This window comes from Crinia signifera, chromosome 4 (genome assembly GCF_055691185.1).
Source record: "Crinia signifera chromosome 4, ASM5569118v1, whole genome shotgun sequence".
NCBI lineage: Eukaryota > Metazoa > Chordata > Amphibia > Anura > Myobatrachidae > Crinia > Crinia signifera.
Window position 1 is genome coordinate 234,816,708 of NC_139220.1, and position 18,960 is coordinate 234,835,667.

The 18,960-nt window shown below is 42.1% G+C and overlaps 1 protein-coding gene across 3 annotated transcripts in view; it reads left to right on the forward strand.

The window, feature by feature from the left end:
• Nucleotides 1–616: 616 nt before the first annotated feature.
• The window catches only part of ADAMTSL3 (ADAMTS like 3), a 449,068-nt gene continuing 430,724 nt past the window's right edge, over nucleotides 617–18,960 (forward strand). For 2 of the 3 annotated variants that reach the window (XM_083184017.1, XM_083184019.1), the window contains exon 1: nucleotides 13,031–13,288. The gene's annotated coding sequence lies outside the window, so the exon portion shown is untranslated. Of the gene's footprint in view, nucleotides 712–13,030; nucleotides 13,289–18,960 lie in introns of those variants that run through there. The other variant, XM_083184018.1, reaches the window with a different exon arrangement.

Here is an 18,960-nt window from a genome sequence, read left to right on the forward strand (position 1 = left end):
TATATGTCATCCTTAGGGTTAGTTATTTGGTGGTGGAGAGGGCTGTGCTTCTGTTTTCACACATATTTTATGCTTGGTAGCCACATGCACTAGTATTGTCTATAACATTGACCATAACAATTTTTAATTGGTCCTGGAACATCAACTCAGGGCACCCCTGCAAGTGTCCCGAGGCACCCCAGGGTGCCACGGCACACAGTTTGGGAACCACTGCACTACACAATAACCCAAAAAGGTTGTAGTGCCAGGAACCACCAGGTAACATTGGCAATCACCTTTCTGTTTCTCTGTATTAATGGTAATGAAGCATGGTCCATGATTAAAGAGAGCTTTCTCCCCACTCGTATACTGTAGTGTACTTTTGTTCCCTTGGCAGTCACTTTCTGCTCAGATACAATATAGGATGTTCTACCCCCCTCACTTTCTCGAGACAGTACTGCACCTAAGGCAACATGAGAAGCGTCTATCTGTAGGAAAAACCTGTGGGTAACATCTGCCTGCTGTACCTTACATATACTAAGCGATCAGTGCTAGGACCGGGGTGAAAACGCCGTCTGGCCGCCTGGATTAGCGGGCACCGCATGGCTGGGCTGGCCGCGTTATCCATCCGTTACTCACCCGGCCACGCTGGTCAGACGCGCTGGCAAACTATTAGTCAGCTATGATTTCCACTATGTCAAGCAGGAAGCATCATTGCCTGTGAAGTTGGAGGTGAAGGTGCCATTTCTGCTTTAAAAATGCCTGGGGGATTACACAATCAGCGGACAGACTCAGCGGCAGCAGCGTAGGGAAGCCAGCAGCAGGGGAGGTGACGGTGCAACTGCTGCTTTAAAGTTGCCTGGGGAATTTCACAGTTCCTGTTGTAGATGTGAATTAATAGATTTAGGGGAAAAATATTGATTCCTCTAATTTATTTTTGCATTTAAATGTATTTAATGTACTCAATGAGCAAGCCCTATCCACTCATAGCAAGATGCCTTAGTTTGGAAGTGTTCCATGCAGTGTTCACATTTATTTATTCTATTGGTGCACTAAGCACAGATATCATGTAATTACACTGCCATAATAACAGTGGGGTGGCTTGGACTACAGCTCCAGGCCGATGCATGTGTGTTACAATGTGAATTTTGCTTCGTACCATGTGTCATAATGTGAATTTTGCCTCATACCGCGTGTCGTAATGTGAATTTTGCCTCATACTGCACGGGGTGGATAATATTTGGCACAGAAGGAGACGACGGTAGATCACCGGTAAGTAAGTTTACAAAAAGTAGATCTCAGGTTACAAAAGTCCAGCCACCCCTGCTGTGTGGCAAAGTAGCCATTATAGTGGATGCATGCACACTGTTTCTGGACTTCTTCATCACTGTTTTGTTGTTTTCAGGATGACCACCAAACAGTAACTTTTACAAATAAGTATTGTATGTTCACAGACCTTTTACTCACTAACAGAGACCTACACCCTAGACACTGGCCACTGTATGGCATCGGTTATACCAAACAAATGGCCTGCAGCGACCGTAAATACACCAGATTCCTCCTCCCCCTGACAGACCAACCACACCCTTGCCTTTAGAAAGAAGGCTCTCTCAAGAGTTTTGATTTGTTCAATTAGACTGTCAAATTACAGGAAGAGCCGCATGTATACACACTACACACATAGAGGTTTATTACTAAGATGGGATGTGTTGCTATGTGCAACCAATCAGAATTTATCTATTATTCTAGAAGACGCTAAACAAATAAGAGGTACAGATGGGTCTTGTCCCATCTTGGCAGGGGATGGCGCTGGCGTCGCCAGCCGCCATCCCCGCCAGCGCCATGGCGATGGTGAGAAGGGGACGCGCGCGCACGAGAGGCGCGCGCGTCCCCTTCCGACGGCGATTCCATCCGTTCCCCCGGGTCCCCGCCGGCTTGCCGGCGGTAACCCGGGGTCCCCGCCGCCTGCCCGCATCCCCCCCTAACACCCCCTAACCCTGTCTGTCTCCCTGAGGCGGAGACGGACAGGGTTTCCGTCTCGCTGGCGACGGAGACTGAGACGCGCGTGTGCGTGAGACGCACGCGCGTCTCAGTGCATTCGCTGGCGTGGCTGCTGGCGGGTCGCCAGCGCAGACGCCATGGCGACCTGCCAGCAAGGATGGGACCTGACCCATCTGTAGATTCACTATGGGCAAGATCCCATATTCAGTAGAACTCCCATCTTAGTAAATAAAACCCATTGTATCCTTTATGACTTTCCTTAGTCTTACTAGATAATCACTCCTGGTTCCTTTGTAGCACACTTTTCCTTTTGCCGCATATATCTGCCCCTAGCATCAACAAGTCCGGCGATGTGACCCTCGCGAGTAACGCAAATTTCCATTTTTGCATTTGTAAATAAGATGATAGGTCTATCCACTGTATGCTCTACACCAGTGGTTACCAAACTTTTTTGAATCATGGCACCCTAGAGTATCAGAATTATTTTGCGGCAACCCCTAAGTAAAACAAAAAGTAGAAAATAAATATAAAATTAAGTAGATAGTGTTTATATGTCATCCTTAGGGTTAGTTATTTGGTGGTGGAGAGGGCTGTGCTTCTGTTTTCACACATATTTTATGCTTGGTAGCCACATGCACTAGTATTGTCTATAACATTGACCATAACAATTTTTAATTGGTCCTGGAACATCAACTCAGGGCACCCCTGCAAGTGTCCCGAGGCACCCCAGGGTGCCACGGCACACAGTTTGGGAACCACTGCACTACACAATAACCCAAAAAGGTTGTAGTGCCAGGAACCACCAGGTAACATTGGCAATCACCTTTCTGTTTCTCTGTATTAATGGTAATGAAGCATGGTCCATGATTAAAGAGAGCTTTCTCCCCACTCGTATACTGTAGTGTACTTTTGTTCCCTTGGCAGTCACTTTCTGCTCAGATACAATATAGGATGTTCTACCCCCCTCACTTTCTCGAGACAGTACTGCACCTAAGGCAACATGAGAAGCGTCTATCTGTAGGAAAAACCTGTGGGTAACATCTGCCTGCTGTACCAAAGCAGTACAAAGGGCCAACCAAAGATCTGCCCATGCTGTCTCAGCAAGACTGTTCCACTTCAGCCGATCGGGACAGCATTTCTTAAGCAAGTCTCTTTGGATCGACTCTAGTCACAAAGTGGCTGATAAACTGCCTATAGTAACCTTCCAACCCCTGGCAGGTTCTTAACAGCAACTTGGTCTTAGCTAAATAGAAAAGCCAAATGAAGGCTTTAATTGCTGTTTAATCAGTATGTTGTTCATCCCAAGGCAGTGAGTAATTTTTGTGTTTGCTGTTAATGTATTGATTTGTAAATTTGACAACCAACTCTAGCATACAATCATCAATCTGGTATCTGAAATTTCTTTTATGCTACTGGCATTTCCTGCCACACCCTGGAGCCTCATGATCAAATTGCGTTGCACAGTTTTTCTGGAGTTGCTGCATGGCATTTTCTTCCAAGAAAATGATTCATTTTCCTTATTCACATTTTTTCATTTACAAATATAAAAGCCCTCCTCCTCTTTTCCATCAGAACTTGAATTTATGTCATTGTCCTGAGTGTCAGTTCCTTCTGATGCGTCAGTGTCACAATTCTCTTATTGAAAATCATAAAAAGCCAGATTCCCTAAGCTTTGGCAAGTGATAAAGGAGAGAGAGATAAGCTGTCAACCAATCAGGTGCTGTCATTTTTCAAACACAACTTGCAACATGACAGTTAAGAGCTGAATGGTTGGTGCTTTAGGCTGTGTCTAAACATTGCATTCTGACAGGTCCCTTTTAAAGGGACCTGTTTGGCAGGAAGGAGCCTGCACATGAAATCTATGGCTACATCTACACATTGCGTTTTAGCAGGATGCAGTTGAACAGGAGCTGTTTAGCAAGATGCTTACTCAAGAGGATATATACACAAGTCTGCTGCATCCTGCTAAAATGCAATGTGTAAATACAAGAAACTGCGTCCTGCCAAACAGGATCCTGTTCGACTGCATCCTGCTAAAACGCAATGTGTAGACGCAGCTTTACCTCTCTCTACTTTATCTGTCTCCAAGGTTTAACATATATTCTCTAAAAGAGGACCCTGCATCGTTCGTTGAAGTTCCTGGCCTACCATCATTGTCATCCTCACATCTTCAAATAAAGGATTTTCTTGACATCATCGGTATCCTTTAGGTGGTATTTTTTTTTTTTTTGGGGGGGGGGATGCCATCCTGTTTCTGTAACAAAAAAATAAAGGAACATATTTAGTCAAAGAAATTTGTTAGCTACCACAGTGTGAGCAACAAAGAATCACTGTCAATCCAACATAAGTGAAAAGCATGCTTGCTCGTATTTCTTTCAAGTACTTGGCCACAATAGAAATGAATACACAAAAAAAATACAAAAAGTAAAGTACACATACAAAGCAAAATAAGCAAAAAAACATTTCAGTTATTCAAGAATACGGAAAAATAACACTTTATTGCTCTACAAGGCTTTTTAAATCTCCCGTATTATTCTAAGGTTAATAAACCCATTTCCATTGACATGTAAACATTTATCATTCTTTATTCTCATTTAAAAAAAGAAATAGCAAAATAAAACCTATATAGATTAATGGATAAAGTCATAGCTATACTCACCAGCTTATTCATGTAAGGAAGGCTTACTATTCCTATGCGTATTGGGCCTAAGATAAACTATGGGCAGGATGCATTCTACTTTGTCTGCACTTTCTTTCCTCCAAGAAGTTTATTTTGTGACACCTCTAGATGTCTGCATACAATGTAACATTGCATTGTATTGCTCTTTTAATTGCATTTAAGACATGTCAAGCCACATTCCAAAACCAGTGTTTGTCTATGCTGCCTGATTCTTGACAATGTCATCATAACAGACCACTATTAGAGTACAATATTGCAGCTGGACTTTATTTTGGCCACCTGGCCATTGTCATCACCACATGCTTCCTTTCCATCCTCTTTTCTTCTGTCACTTCCTGGACAACTTCCCGTTCTTCCTCCTCCACAAACTCACTGCTAGAAACCCCTCTCCTTCTGCTTCATGGCACCCACCCAACACAATACAAAGACACCCACTACAGACAGACTTGTATAAAACAATGCAAACTCACTCACAAACAGATACCACTTATTAACAAGTATAGCTGGTCATTGGAATCCAATGGTTAGCAACCATCAATGTTCCTGAATCAATTTCCATTTTATGTCAGGACTGTGATCCTATTATCACGTGACTGTTTCCAATGGCTTATCAATAGTTTAATTATGTAAATTCAGCTGTGGACACCCGGAAGCGGTGTTTGCAGTAAAGGGCCTTTATTAGGTGTGATTTCCCAGCATTCACTGCGCATGACCACTGATATCCATCAAATGGTTCCCTTGTGATAGCTACATGCAAGGCATTGTACACAGCGTAATCATAAAACTTGCTAATGACACCTATGCAACTATCCTCTACTATCCTCTATCTTATCTCATTCCGATCCAAAATAGTGAGGTATTTTATAGAGGTTGTGAGTCTGCAATCCTGAGTGTAATTAGAACTAATTCACATCCAAACAGTAAGAGAGCATGAATTTTCAACTGAAAACTGATAGTTTGCTATGTGGTAATCTGCACGCATTTTGTGATTTTGCCAGCGACCACATTCAGATGTTGTGTGAGCTTTTACCCTCTGTCCCTAAACCTAGCAAATCTGGTGGTCTGGCTCGGATAACCGCATGCTATGTGTACAAAGATACAAAGTGTGTTATTGCAAATACATACATATACAGGTTGAGTATCCCTTAGAAAAAATATCGGTTATCCAAATTATTCAGAAAACCATAATTTTAAGAATGAAACTAGAGAAAACAGTGTAATGAGTGAAGTGGGCTGTCTGTCATGCAGTGCCACATGTAAGAAAACAAAACAGGCCCTCAATGGTATGCCGGCTCACCAGGAATCTTCCCTGTGAGCTCTATGACCAAACCACCCTGTTCATTATATAGTAATTCTCCTTGTTTAGACATTTGCTAAATACAAGGTGGTCCCATACCTCCAACATTTACAACTGCAGGATTGGGACGCTTGCACGATGGAGCAGCTTGTGTGGCCGAAAAAAGGGGCTTGGCCTATGTTGAAGGGGGTATGGCCTTGCAGGATACAGTGGCCGCAGTCCATCACTACATGGCCTGGCCAGTGCTGTGTAAACTGCTAGCCATGTCCCCAGCCTTCCTGCCTCTCCAAATGGATGCTGTGCGCATGCACACAGCGTCTATTCCCCACTAAACAGCGACAGGCTGGGGGGAATCCCAAATACCCACACGGGATAGTCCCACCAAAAAATGGCACTGTCCCAGCAAAAAAAGCAGGACAGTTGGGAGGTATGCAAACCTATGTATAAAGTGAGGCAGTGCCCTTATATGCTGCATTTGTGTTATCTTCATCACGTCTGACTACAGTATAATACCATGTGTGAGAGTGTTTTTCCTATACGTTCAGTTATGCTTGTATTATTTTCTCACTTGTATAATCCACCCAACATTGTGATATTGCTTAAGAAGATTGGTTTTGAACAGTAAACCAACTTGATATGTTTACAAGTAGACCATAGCAGATAACTGAATTATGAAATGTGTGTGTGTGTGTGACTGTGTGAGTGTGTACAGGATTTTATACTTTTAAGAGGCAAGCTGACACTCCTATGAGCCAGTGGAAAAAGTCCCCACACAACATTATTCAACAGCCTTAAAACAGAAATAAGCCAAGGGGAAAGGGTGACAAGGGGATTGAGTTGTATAGGACTGTCCCTTCACAAAGACACGTATGTCTAATATTAACCAGTGTGGACCCTGAATAGTGCAGCTAATTGATGCTCAAGAACACTAGGCATTGCCTTAAAATAAATATTGGCAAGGCAGAGCTAACAACTGCATGGCTATATCCAATAGCCAAAATGTTGCGACTCATTTGCAGATCTGGGTCCTTTCTGGTTAAGTGAAGATACATCAACCATGAAGGTGTTTTCTGTGGCTCCGGTACAAATCTCACATTTATTATTTTATTATTATTATGCACAACGGAATTGAGCAAGAGAGGGAATTGATTTATCAAGGTTCCACTTCAGATTGCAGCCAGTGGAAAGTCTCACCATGAAACTACGAAACGCATTAAAACTTTCAGTGACAAGTCTGGTTTATTTTAGTACAGCGTAAACCTGTACAGCAGGTTCACACTGTACTAAAATTGTACCGCTATCACATGCTTCTTCCCCTTACCATGGCTTAATGAGAATAAAGAGAAGCTGCTTGGAAGTCTTAATTATTTGGCAATGGCTGCCGGCATATTCCCCGGCACGACATTACTTTGGAACCAAATCATATAACGCTTCTACTTTCACAAAAAGGGGCAGATGTATTAAGCCTGGAGAAGAGATAAAGTGGAGATAAAGTTAAAGGAGATAAAGCACCAATCAAATGTGTTTGAAAATGACAGCTTGGAGTTGATTGGCTGATGCGTTATCTCCTTCCACTTTATCTCCAGTTTATCTCTTCTCCAGGCTTAATACATCTGCCCCTATGTCTGTTATATTGATCACTAGACCAACAGCATATTTGTATCTGTCAGTTAACATACATATTTTATCTTGCTTATTTTCTTTTCATATAATATATGTGGATGGAAACATGAGGAAAGATAGCAGATAACTGCCCAAATGGTGATATTACACAGAAGTATAGGGCAGAGGCTGGTCATAATATTTGATAAAGCTGCACTGCTACAAGCAGCGAAACGCGTTAGGCTATAGCCTGGACCAGGACCAGCTGAATACATTTGGACCCCATCAATCAGATTCCCCAGCGCTCTGGGTTGCCCATTCCCAAATCTTGAGAGACAACTGCCCATTTACCATCCCGCATCTGCGGTCTATTGTTGTCGACACCACGTGGATACATCTCCAAGCAGGAATCAAGGTTGGTTACAACGAACTGAGATTACTGACCAGTTGGTCTTAAAATTCTCCAACCCTGAGGACACCTGCCATTTGATTCCATCCCCAACATTGGAGCCTCTAGCGACGTGAGACACTATGGCCAAAACAGCTCTCAGCCCCACTACATCAATTGGGTTTCCAACCAACTGTGGCCCCACAGTCGTATCCATTTGAGGACCATTTGGTACTCAGCTTTCGGGACTGGATCATAATCACCACCAGTGGTAACTATTAGGCAACCCTAATTATCCCAGTTATTTACCCACGTTTACCATTTATTGGGTTCATTCCATTCAGCCTCCGGTCCAGTTATTGATTCACCTTTTTATTGTTGTATGTAATTGATTTATGACATGTTGTTTTATTGATATTAAATATTTGTACGATTATTTCATCAATACCAGCGCCACTTCTTTTTCTTTTTTACGCTGGTCATAATATTGTTTACACTGTGTACTGGTGCTGTATGTATGTATGTATGTATGTACAGTATGTATGTATGTACAGATTGAGTATCCCTTATCCAAAATGCCCGGGACCGTATAGTGCACTCCTACAGTAAATGAATAATGGGACTACAGAACATTTTAAACTTACATTATAATGGATTTGGATGTGTTTGTACAGTATATAGTACAGAAAAATTCTCCCCGATCTGCAGCTGGCAATTGGCTGAGAGAGGTCTCTTAGCCAATCAGCAGCCATCCATTCTTTTGAATGAGTTTTAAAAAAAAATGTATACTCCTTCCTCCCGTCTTTAACTCCTCGGGATTAATACATGTAATTTATTTCATGTAAAAATGGCACCTCAATTTGCCAGATAGTATGTGAGCCTCCCGGGGAGCTGCCAGCTATGGGGAAATTGTGTCCAACCCGTCCTTAACACAAGTCAATAAGTGTATGGGCACCTTAAGAGAAATAGACCATTGTAGTGTGCTGTGCGGATGATACATGAACATTTTTCATTCTCTTAATTCCCATTTTGTCCCATTAAAAAAACAAAATGTCATTAGTTTTACTAAATTTATTGGTACCGTATTTGCCGGCGTATAAGACGACCCCCCAACATTTCCACTCAAAATGTAGAGTTTGTTGTATAAGTGCAACCGGCGTATAAGACAACCCTCCCACTTGGAGGCATGTTTTTCAGGGGAAAAAAGTAGTCTTATACGCCAGCAAATACAGTACTTGTTTCCTAGCAGGGTGCCCAATTTCAGTACGTATGGTAATGTACTAAAATCGCATCGCATGACGTTATAGTGGCATGCAATGCGTGCGATGCGATTTAAGTACCGCTCCCATTCCCGCTCCCTGTCATTCCCACCCCCTGTCAGATTCTCACAGAAATCATTCTGAGGTGATTTTCTGACAGTAATGGAAGCATCCCTCAGAGCTGCTGGTTAACTTTTGCTGGTCTTTATAAAGTTTCTCAAATGGCTGCATCAATGAATATCTTCAGCTTGCCTCAGACGGAGGAGGAGGCTATACAGGTTTTCCAAGACCATTAACTCCTTCCGGTGGCGCAGAATTGCCCACAGAGAGGCACGTAATGCGCCTCTCTGTGAAGGAGTCTACGTGGCGGTGCCATGTGAAAGTGTGCCGGCTGAAGGTGAGCCTTAGAGTGGCCCACTGGTTTCCAGGGTGCCGCTTACCGTTTCTGACCTTGGTGCGTTTCATTTACTCCTGGGCACAGGAGCTCACCTCCATTGAGTATTGAGGGCAGCAGCTTAACATTTCAAAGAGACCTGCGGTTTTGTACAACCGCTGGATGCGGGAGGCTTGCGCCCTGGACATGATGGCGCAGCCACAGTGGCGGATCGGTGGACCTGGCCACATTGTGGAGGTAGATGAGACATTATTTGTTAAGCGCAAAAATAACGCCGGCCGGATTTTACCACAGCAGTGGATTTTCGGTGGAATATGTAGGGAAACCGGACATTGTTTCCTGAAAATGGTGCCCAGGTGTGATGCCACCACATTGATGGACTGTATAATTGAGAATATAGAGCCGGGCACCACTATCTATACGGACTCCTGGAGGGCATACAGCACTCAACAGCTTGAACTGGCAGGATACCAGCATTTCCAAGTGAATCATTGCTACAATTTCATTGACCCGGCCACAGGGGTTCATACCCAGAATGTGGAGAGATTGTGGGGCGCATGTAAATGGCGCAATAAGCGCCAAAGAGGCATAGCGCGACATGAGCTCCAATTCTATCTACAGGAATTCATATGGAGAAAGACATTGGGAGCTGATGACCCATTCCACCGCATACTGCAAGCACTTAAGCTCCTCCCTAAGGATGATTGTGTGATTTTATTTCTTGATTTTTAAGCATTAATGTTGTTGTTTTTAAAGTTCATATATTCTTATTGTTCTCATTAATTATTGTAATCAATGTTCTTAATTATTTATGCTTCTTCAATTAAATTATTTAAGTAAATTACAGTTAACACATGTCGTCATTACTGTGTCAGCTGTATGATATTGCAGGTGTGAATGTGTTCGTAAAACACCAACACTATCCACGCCACCCCGTAGCGTGGCGAGCGGCGGCGGGACGTGTCCTCCGACCTTTTCATACCCCCAATATCCACGTCAGAGTGGAGTTGAATCTATATAGTGTGGCGAGCGCAGCGAGCCACCGAGCCCGAAGCGTGGCGAGCGCAGCGAGCCCCACAAGGGGACGCGGAATACATGTAAAGTAATCCGCGGGGCTCGCTACACTCACCACGCTTCGGGCTCGGTGGCTCCCTGCGCTCGCCACACTATATGAAATCAACTCCACACCGACGTGGATAGTGGGGGTATGAAAAGGTCGGTGGACACATTCTGCCGCTTCTCGCCACGCTTCGGGGTGGCGTGGATAGTGGAGGTGACACAAAAAAATGGCATAGGTGCTTTCAATAGTAAGCACCCATCACATCTCATACTAAGCACACATCACATCTCATCCTATCACATCTCATAGTAAGCACACATCACATGTCATCGCATGGGTGCCTATACAATGAAATATCGCATCGCATCGGATCGCACCCTGTCTATGGTGCCCTTCGATCCCATGTGATATTTCATTTATAAGCACTCCTGTGCACTTTATATGGACATCGCATCGCACAGCACTGTAGACGCTGTACGATCCGATGTGATGCGATGCAATTTCACTACGGAGAATAGCCCAGTATGCTAAATGCGGTACTTATGTATTATCTGGACTCCCATGTTAAATGCACCCCATTTTTTCATACCCCTACTATCCAACTACGCATGGAGTTGATTGTATATAGTGTGGCGAGCGCAGTGAGCCACCGTGCCCGAAGCGTGGTGAGCGCAGCGAGCCCCGCGAGTGGACGCGGTCTCATAAGAAAAACGGGAGTCCAGATATTACATAAGTACCAAAAATGCGTACTGGGCGCCCTGCCAGGAAACAAGTACCAATTTATTTATTGCATTGGAATACATTTTTTTTCTGGGTACTTTTAACCCTTTCATTTTATTCTAAGAGCATGACAAAGCATGAGAATGTATACTATACTGTATGTGAGAGAGAGTTTGGGTTCTACAAATCTTAGAGGCACCCCTTATTATTGTAGAAAGAAAAGTAAAAATGAGAATAAAAAAAAACAAGAATACTGTGCTCAAAATGGAAACACTATTTATTTAAAATAGTAATAATACTTAAACACATACAAAACAATAGTATATGAAATATACATTTATAAATAGATTGATTAGTAAAAGGCTGTAGATATTGTTAGTGCATGCAAATACTTTGTTGTCAGTAGGTCCAGTTGTCAGCTGTAGTTACTAACCATCAGATGGATTCTATTTTACTATAGTATTAGGGGTATGGCTCTTTGGGTCGACACAAATTAGGTTGACATGCATTGTCGTGCAGATGAATCCAATATGAATAACCAATGGTCTCCTTAACGGATTATTCTGGTTCACTCCTGGCAAATTCCTTCTTAGATGGACAAAACCATGTGCACTGCAGGGGGGCAGATGTAACTTGTGCAGAGAGAATTAGATTTGGGTGAGTTATTTTGTTTCTGTGCAGGGAAAATACTGACTGCTTTATTTTTACACTGCAATATAGATCTCACTTTGAAGTAAAACCCTACTCAAATCTAACTCTCTCTGCACAAGGAACATCTACCCCACCTGCAGTGCACATGGTTTTGTCCATTTGAGAAGGAATTTGCCAGAAGGAGTGAACCAGAATAAGGCCCTAATTCACAAAGTGCATCTCTACAGAACTCAGCAAATCAGAAAAGCTGTCAGAATGTGTTTACGGAAAGAAGCATGTGAGAGATCGCTAATGGGTGCATTTAGTAAGCATAATAGTAATATACCATATTAATGGCTAATAAGTAGCTTTCCATACTCATTTATTAAATCTTTATCGCACCATATGGCTTTGCCATTTTAACTCTCAGATTCAAGTCTCTTGTCCTTACCTTAGACTTTTACTGGAAATTAATATTTTAGAATAAGTTCTAAACATTTTGGCAAAAACGACATATAATACATTACAGTTTATTACATGGATGTGATTTATAGCGATGTAATAAAGACAAAGAAGTAAATATGTTTTACAGTAGGTAAGGTAAATGGTGAATGTGGACTGCAATTATTACTTCATACCAATATGACAATAATTCTATATGCCTAGTACAATATTGTCTATACAATAATATGGTGTATTAATTTGATTCATTTACTCTGTCAGTCAGCTAGAGGTTAAAATGGAAAAAGTGTAGGGAAGCTGCGATAGAACTCTTTCAGATCAGGTTGTCCCTGTGCCTTATAAAGTCAAAGCTAGCAGGAACCTGCTTTTTTATTTTGGCTTCAGCTACTGTATTACAGGAGCACGTCTGTCTGCTCACAGCTGCTTTTCCATAGGGAACCCTTAAAGCAGCGCCTCCCCGCATCTCGCGGCGACGGCCAGTAGGTGGCGCTGGCACACGAAAATCAGCTGCTCCTTCTGTCACCAACAGACCTGTTGCATTTGCATTCAGCCGCTTGACTTGTGCAGCAGGGAGGCAGCTTCCAGCTGTATCCAGGAGCTGTGCAAGTTTCCCTCTGTGGGTTACAGCTGTGCCACACACTCAATGATCACAATGATGTCCTCTGCTCCAAGCCAGACCCAGACAGACCACAAGAGATCATGAAGATTTGAAGACATATTCCTGCTTGCACTTTCTGGGCTGTGACATTCCACTTTCTGCATACAGTATAGTAGTTTTATGAGGAGTAGACGTGGGAGCCAGTCCTAAGAAGGAAGGTGAGTTGTCAAAGATGTCATATTGGGAATATACTGTACATGTGTGAGGCCAGTATATATATATATATATATATATATATATATATATATATATATACACACACACACGCACATATGTATGTGGTATATATATATATATATATATATATATATATATGTGTGTGTATATATATATATATAAAGAGAGATATATATACACAGACATACAGTATGACATGCTATAATGGCCGCTACTTAATTAGTTGTAGTCTTAATTCAATTCAGTTAATTGCAATGTATGGAAAATATGAAGCGTCATAGAATATAGATCCTGAATTGTGAAGCTGAAATACAATATATATATATTATTCAGTTTATTAAAACCTTGCGCACTTTTAACCCCATAGTAAATGCTTACATTTTAAATGGGATATGAATATTTGTGGTTATTTCAGAATATAGTACAAACCTGTCATGTACTGCAGATTGTGGCCATTTACTGTTAATAGCCAATGATTATCCTACAAATGCAGCTCTTGTTTTGCAGATGTATTTTGATAAAAAAATGATCTTAAATATTTGCTGTAAGAGCTGTGTGGCAGCTGTGTATACTGTCAGTGCAGGGATGGGACCTGTTGCTGTCACATGCATTAGATGATGGCCTTTCTGGAAGAAAGGGGGTAGAAGAGACCGTATTGTGCACGTTTGTGTAACTTTTATGGAGGTTGCCAAATACACGAAGGAATTACATGAATCATGCGGCAGGTGGATCTGATTGAATAGGATAACTTTCCACATATTAGGCAATAAAAACATGTTTTGCAAAATTCAGTGGTATAAACGTACAAATATTTCACTAGTGGGTGAGTGGATTTTTGTTTCCCTCAGCGGATTGTATACAAAGAGTAAATTTGAATGAAGTGTAAAATGAGAAGAGTGTCTGATATAATCAGGCTACAATGGAATCATAAACATGCTCTTCCCTTGTGCATCTAGGCAGGCAATGCTGGACTGCTAAATGACATGACAGTTCTTACCGCTATAGAGCAATGGACATATATACGTAAATAAGACGGATTTATTTACTGCCAAATAATTGGTTACACAATTTGCTGGAGCATTGTATAAACAGAACTTGACTTCTTCATATTGTTTGAACTTCAAATTAAAAAACTTTATTAGGATGTATTCATACAGAGCATACTCATATTATTATACAAGACAAAAAACACTAGGTTCTGTCTGCAATGCACCTTGTACAGTAGTTACTGATTTAGAGTAACCTGATGCTAAGAGCAATACGGTAACATTATTTTACTTGCTGACAACCCAATGTATTAGATAAATTGAATACATTTATATAATATATATCTATATATATATTATGCTAAAAACATATTTTTTTCTTATTTTTGTTTTATTTTGGTAGTCCTAAGTATGTTTGTTGGTGATACTTAAGACTCAGCTTCCCTGATGGTAATGCCCTGTGACTCTGATCCGTGTGACTGTAGGTCATAATAGCCTGATTAATGCTGGCCATTGTGTGCCTTTATGGGACTGGCTACACATATATTTATCTGGTACATGACAATGTAGTAGTCAGAGATACTTGTAGATTGCTGTAGGGGTTTTGATGCTTTTAGATGGCTTAGCAGGTCATGCTTCTCGTGCTTGATCCTTAAGGCATGGTAACAGTTCAGGTTTTAATGATATCCAGGCTTTAGCACAGAAAGTTACATCAAAATGACTTAGGTACCTGCACTGATTTTGCCTATTTCATTGGCCATAAATAATTTTAATTGGTTCTGGACCACCAACCTGAGGCACCCCTGCAAGTGCTCGGAGGCACCCCAGGGAGCCTAGGCGCACAGTTTGGGAACCACTGACTTAGGTACTGTCTTCTGCAGCAGCGGGGTATGTAAGTATTTGTGAGCGTGTGTGTAACCCCTGTGTGGGAGTGTGTTTGTGACAAAACCCCCCTCCTCCTGTGTGTGAAGAGGCAGCAGCAGTGAGAACTACATCTCTCATCTCTTAGTAGCCTCTTTCCCTCTAAGCAGTCACCTTCCCAGTGAAAAGATAGAGGGATGATGACTGTGAGCCACGGAGACCACTGAACCAGGTGGCTAAGTAAAAACCGGACCTGGACAAGACCCCAGAACACTGGACCGGACATCAAACTACTCTTGTAGTTTAGGATTGGCATAGGACTTCCAAATTATAGGACACAGTGCTCAGTTGAATCAGGTGATGATCCAAGATGGGTAGCACAGCCAAGATGGGTAGCACAGATCCAAGGTTGCACCAATGTGTTTTGCTGATCAAACTGGCAGCTTTATTAAAGTGTCTCATTATTGTCAGGTTACTGATATTTATACCCAGAATCATAGTTAAATATTCACATAATTAATTGATTCATTTGTTGAATTCACTTATACCATGTTCTCATTGCTGCAAAACCCAGGTTTTTGTTGCCGGGTTTTTGGCAGGGCACTGATCATATCAGCTCACAGAACTCGTTCATACTGCACCTTAGACCCGGGAAATTCCTGTGTCTGCCCCGTTCACACTGCTTCCCTGGTCTGCCCTGCCAACAAGTGTGAGGAATCTAAGAGCAGCTTTTATTGGCTATTTAAAGAGCAACTTGGATTGTCCATACGGGCACCACCACTCTTCCTCCGATTGAGATCATGCACATTGGAGTACTTTAAGTTTGTTAACAACCTGTTGCTGGGTTTTATGGATGCCATGGGCAGAGAGTATTTTTGATATGTTGTAGTACACTGTCGATTCCTTGACAGTGCCAGTCACTTGCTTCTTTATTTCCTCCTCCCCTCTCACAGCCAGCAGCTCCAGCACCTCCTCAGCCCTCCACATGTCACCTGATCTCATTCCCCAATCAGATTGCATTTTCATGTCATGTGAGAAAAACCCTGGTCGCGCCTGTTCACACTGGTGGACACCCGTGTATTTTCCTGCAACAAACCTGTGTGCAAATACAGGGGCATTACACCTGGGAATTTCACTCACACCCATTCAAACCGGGTTTTGCGGAAGTGAGAACGGGGGTATTAATAATAAGAAGACTACTTTAGAGAAAGAAATCTATTCAACATGCAAACTATATGTGATCACACAGTCTGAAAATATAACTCTATTTAATTCAAATAAATTTGACCTCCCACAATCAAGAATCAATAGACCAGGGGGTGAGAATAATCCCATTGGTAGCTATTAGCATAAATAGCTTACATAAGTGCTTTGCAATCGTTATAACAAACACTGGACTGCACTGATTCAGGACTGGATTTAACGATCTGTGTCCCAGACCAATCCGAGCGCTGGAACGCCACCCCCGGCCAATGGAACGCGGAAGTGGTATGCAGTCAAGGGTGGAGTGTGGAAATGACATTAGTTCACAAGGAGTTAGGGCCCATATCTCGGACATTATAGTCATGGAACTTAAGTGGCTACTTTACCATGGCAGTTTCGCTATCAATATTTGTTTACTGCAACTACATCATCATGGGAGTTTCTCACTCCTTTTCCAAATCAGTTTATATAGCTCAATAGTAATTAGCACAAATAACAACCTAATTCCAGATTTATGAGATAAATATTACAGGGAAAATTCAATATATTACATATATGACCATAGGATGGACATATATAGGACCATAGGATGGACATTCCGTTTGAGCATGCCAGCTTATACATGTTATAAGACAACATTAAGTTCTGGGAAATCGTTTAGTCCCTTAGGGAACAATCAATCAAACGTTAAAAAGTATATATTTTCTGGTTACAGAGTGTTTTATATCTATTTCCCCCATGTTTAGTAGTATTAATATGTTCAAGTCCCAATAATTGAAGACTGTTAGGGTTACCATCAAGATGTCTAGAGCAGTGTTTTCAAACCACCATGCCGTGGCACACTAGTGTGCCTTGAGCTGTTCTCAAGTGTGCCCCCAAATCTAGAGATGCCCAAACCAGTTTACAGCCACCACCAGTTCAACTGTTATTTACTGATCTCTTCTTTTCACCTAAAGGGCCAATGTATTTTATTTTTCTTACCTGTGGGGACCAGTGTGATTGTTTTTTATATGGTGGCCAATAGGTTTGTTTGTTTTTTCCTTTGGGGGCCAATGTGTTTTGCCCTGTGGGGATCTCATGGTGTGCCTTGGCAATTTTAAAATCTTATTTAGTGTGCCACAAGGCAAAAAGTTTGAAAATCACTGGTCTAGAGGCACTGGGGCAGATGTATTAAGCCTGGGGAAGAGATAAACTTGAGATAAAATGGAAAGAGATAACGCATCAACCAATCAACTCCAAACTGTCTTATTTCAAACACAGCTGATTGGCTGATGTGCTATCTCCTTCCACTTTATCTCTAGTTTATCTCTTCACTAGTCTTAATACATCTGCCCCACTATGTAGTAAATGTTAATTTAGAATATTCTTCCAATGCTCAAGAAAGCGGGTTTGAAGCAGTGAACAGGCTCCGTGTCGCATTGACCTGAGTTACCCATTTACACTGTACCGCAAGCTGGTTTGTATCCATGTTCAACCCTGCTCGCTAGCTGGGTTGAAAATCTGGGTCATTTGATCCAGCATATTTCATCTGGGTGTGTTTCCAATGCACAATATCCCAGGTTTCTGCCCGTTCATGTACGATAACCTCGGATATTTGGGCCAGTGTAAAAGCAGTAATAGTCTGCATGCATTACTGTGCTGTATCTCTCTATGTAATTATTAGCCTTTCACCAAATATTTTCTTTGGCTGACAATACTTTGCAAGATAATTGAGCAAACCAGCCAATCAAATGACTGGTTTGAACAATTGTTGTTCAGTGTACATCCTGAATCATAATTATTCCTAGCCTGAAAACAACTGAGAAACCAGAAATGGTCACTGATGAAAGGAGACACTGCTGGGGGAAGGCGCACGTCGAAAGAGCTGATTGCTGGAGGAAGCCGCTGGTCGCAGGAGCTTGTCCCGTACACTCAGGGATATGGTCGCTCAGCCATAATGGCTGACATCGCACCGTGTGTACGTGGCTTTAGGGGTAGAGATGTGTGGGTTCAGTTTTACCCGGATTTACTCAAAGCAGGATCCTAATGGCTATCGGCTGTCATATGTTTTGGATAGACAATAGGATCCCGCTTTGAGAAACTAGTAAATCCGGATAAAACCGAACCCACACATCTCTACTTTGGGGTGAATTCAGTTAGCTGTGATAATCTGTTTTTGCAGTAAAATTAGCCTAAATCACAACCTATAATAAGCTGCCATTCAATTGGTGTGATAAATTTTGGTACTTGTGTAGTTTTACGGCGCCCGATATATCGGATGCGATATCGGCCGATATATCGATGCGATCCGATGCGATTTTTTACCTATTCATAACCTCACTATCCACCACGCTTCGGGCTCGGTGGCTCGCTGCGCACGCCACTCTATATAAAATCAACTCCATGCGTAGTGGATAGTGGGGTTATGAACAGGTAAAAAATCGGATCGCATCAATATATCGGCCGATATCGCATCCGATATTTCAGCATACGATATATCGGGTGCCGTAAAACTACACAAGTACCTAAATTTTCAGCAATAATTCTCATTTGGTTTACCGGTAATTTCACTTTGTAGCCTCTGAGCAGGTGATAAACTTGGTGAAATCCCTATATTAAGGTAA